The sequence below is a fragment of the Octopus bimaculoides genome, chromosome 5, assembly GCF_001194135.2.
Source record: "Octopus bimaculoides isolate UCB-OBI-ISO-001 chromosome 5, ASM119413v2, whole genome shotgun sequence".
In the NCBI taxonomy this organism is placed as follows: domain Eukaryota; kingdom Metazoa; phylum Mollusca; class Cephalopoda; order Octopoda; family Octopodidae; genus Octopus; species Octopus bimaculoides.
Window position 1 is genome coordinate 8,034,399 of NC_068985.1, and position 3,526 is coordinate 8,037,924.

At 43.4% G+C, this 3,526-nt stretch overlaps 1 protein-coding gene across 6 annotated transcripts in view; it reads left to right on the plus strand.

Annotated features, from left to right (window-relative positions):
* Positions 1 to 3,526, plus strand: part of LOC106871940 (galactoside alpha-(1,2)-fucosyltransferase 2) — a 54,453-nt gene that overhangs the window by 39,897 nt on the left and 11,030 nt on the right. The gene's annotated exons all lie outside the window — the stretch shown is intronic.

The following is a 3,526-nucleotide window of genomic DNA, read 5'->3' on the forward strand; positions in this document are numbered from 1 at the left end:
GAACAGTTGAGCGAAGCGCCGCTGAAAGGCCTCACACATATGTTTCGGATCAGTTATCATTTGCTCATCGAGGTCCGGCAAAGATTGGATTGTAGATTTATTGACACGCCGTGCCTCTGCCACTCGGGCCCATTGAACGGCGTTCATCCTTTCATGTCTAAGAGTACGGGGTTTAGTTCTGACAACGCAATCTTCGTGTTTCGCGTTGAAGAATTGGTCGATTATCAATCTCGCAGTGAGCACGTTGGTCGCGATGCCTTTTCTAAAAGCCTCGTCTAACTCCTTGACTAGTCCCACCTCTACTCTGTTTCTTTCTACTGCTAGTCCTTTGCTAAACCTTATTGATTCTATTCTAATCACCCTCTTCCGGGGGAACCACCATTTACTATCGATAATTGCTCCCGTCAACGCCCGCTTAACTAGTTCACTAATCCGGTCTATGAAATCTTTACGCGTTGGCAACGACGCATTCAGTTCCCAGTACCCGGATCCTTGTCTATGGAGCTTATCTAAGTCGATTGTACAGACCACGAATTTAGGTCTGTGTAGTCGATTATTTTAAAATGTAGACAATCTACGCTATCTTTACCTCTTACTCTACAGAATATCCTATCTAGATACGATCTGGGTGCCCAGATGCGGTTTGACCAGGTCGAACTGGCACATCAGGGAATTCCAGTCGACACTTTTAAGACAGCTGGAATCATCTGAACAGATTTGCGAGGCTTTAGCACCATCCTCTCCTATCTGCTAAACCCACAGAGTCCCACCTTACATCTAAAACTCTATCCCAATCTCTCACGTCTGAAGAAATATGGTTACCCTGCCCCGGTCGGGGCATAGACGGCACCTAGCCTGAAAGTATATTCTTCGCTGTTAGTCAGGGTCTCGTACAATCGAATTACCTTCTGGATCCAGAAAGATCGTCTATATTGCAAGCTCCAGATTTTTTCGAACCATCACGGTGACTCTGCCTCTCGCTCCCGGACGACTTGGAGATACGTACACCTCATAGTCACCGAAAATGAGTCGGAAGCCGTGTGAGTCGGAAATTCTGGTTTCACTAATGGCCACCACGTCGACATTCAATGCCCTGAGGTGAACCCGCTTCCAAGGTGACCCCAGGTCACGTACATTCACGCTACCTATTCTGTGCACGACAATATTGTCAGAAACAGATACGGAAATAAAAGGAAAACTTATTTGGTTTTGTTTGGAGGGGCAGTTTTTTCGCTCTTCCTGTTGGTTTGGAGTGTTTCCAGTATCAAATCACCAAGAATTAGCAGGCCGGGCGAAATGCTTAGCGGTATTTCATCTGCCGTTACGTTCTGAGTTCAAATTCCGCCGAGGTCGACTTTGCCTTTCATCCTTTCGGGGTCGATAAATTAAGTACCAGTTACGCACTTGGGTCGATGTAATCGACTTAATCCCTTTGTCAGTCCTTGTTTGTCCTTTCTATGTTTAGCCTGTTGTGGGCAATAGAGAAATAAGAAACGTTAGCACGCCGGGCGAAATGCTTAGCGGTATTTCGTCTGTCTTTACGTTCTGATTTCAATTTCCGCCGAGGTCGACTTTGCCTTTCATCCTTTCGGGGTCGATAAATTAAGTACCAGTTGCGTACTGGGGTCGATCTAATCGACTGGCCTCCTCTCCCAAAGGGCCTTGTTCCTAGAGTAGAAAAGAACACTCTTTGTTGTTGTAGTGGCTGTGGTGTTGGTGGGGATGGGGTAACATTTGTTGCTGTCGTCCTCACTATGTTCGCTGCTTAATTTCGTGCCGCTACAACAAACGATGGTGGTGACGGTGGTGGTGATGTTGCCTCTTCTGATTTCTCGTGTTCTTTCACAGTTCAGATCTTTGTCGTTGTTGGTGTTGCTGTTGCTGTCAGCCTTCGTCATTTAGGATCTATTTTAAAACGGGGGCCACATTTTTCATTAATGTTTTACGTAGTGTTTTTGGTACGGAAAGACTTTCAAACTTCGTATACTTATCTATTTTGTGTTATAGAACAGAAAAATATTTTTGTATTCGAATTTATTTCATGTAAAAAATTGTCTTATTTCGATAATTTCAACCAATCACTGACAAGTATTCAGTTGTTTATATTTACTCCTTTGGCTGATTAAGCGGTGTAAAGCGTATTTAATGTCTATACCTTCGTTTTATTTGCTTTTTTCATTTTAAATTTGCTTTAACCCTAACCCTAACCCTAACCCTAACCCTAACCCTAATCCTAACCCTAGGGTTAGGGTTAGGGTTAGGGTTAGGGTTAGGGTTAGGGTTAGGGTTAGGGTTAATTGTTTCAGAATCGTTTGTTTATGTAGTTGGCACTTAATGTATATCGGCTGAATGGACGTCAGTGATTGGTTGAAATTACAGAAATACGACAACTTTAACATGGAATAACTTATGGATTTCTTTTTTTTTTTAAAGAAGACTAAGAGAAAAAGATGTTTTATATGACACATTCTACCAGTGTTCCAAGTTTCAAAGTGTTTCGTTAATGAAAAATGTGGCCCCCGTTTTAAAAAAGATCCGTCATGTAGGCTACAAAGGAAGAGGATGTCAGAAAAGGAGGAAAGTCTGAGGGAAAGATTTGGTGGGAGATACGGCTTTCCCTTTCAATGCTGCGGTGATGGCCGGAAGTCAAGCCATCTTGAATGTATTCTTTTACTCTTTTACTTGTTTCAGTCATTTGACTGTGGCCATGCTGGAGCACCGCCTTTAGTCGAGCAAATCGACCCCAGGACTTATTCTTTGTAAGCCTAGTACTTATTCTATCGATCTCTGTTGCCGAACCACTAGATTACGGGGACGTAAACACACCAACACCGGTTGTCAAGTGGTGATGGGGGAGGGAATCACAGTCACACAAATACATACGTACCTACATACATATATATATATAATGTACGACAGGGTTCTTTCAGTTTCTGTCAACCAAATCCACTCACATAGCTTTGTTCGGCCCGAGGCTATAGCAGAAGGTACTTGGCCAAGGTGCCACGCGGTGGGACTGAACCCGGAACCATGCAGTTGGAAAGCAAGCTCCTTACCACACATCCATGCCTGCACCTGTATGTCTTTTATTTTTATCAAAATAGGTGGGTGTTTTATGAAGGCAAAAACATTGTCCCTTACGGGGACCCCAAGCAAGAGATTCCTGGTGTTCCCAACAACGAGTTTAAACAAAAACTTAAAACACAAAACAATAAGAAATAGTCGAAAACAATAATTATAATACAGTCTCACGCAGCGTCTTCGAAAATATGCTTTCACCACCGCAACAAATATAATAATAATAATTCTTTCTACTATAGGCACAAAGCCTGAAATTCAGCGGGAGGGGACTAGTCGATTACATCGACCCCAGTGCGTAACTGGTACTTAATTCATCGACCCCGAAAGGATGAAAGGCAAAGTCTACCTCGGCGGAATTGGAACTCAGAACGTAGCAGCAGACGAAATACCGCAAAGCATTTCGCCCGGCGCGCTAACAATTCTGTCAGATCACTGCCCTATATAC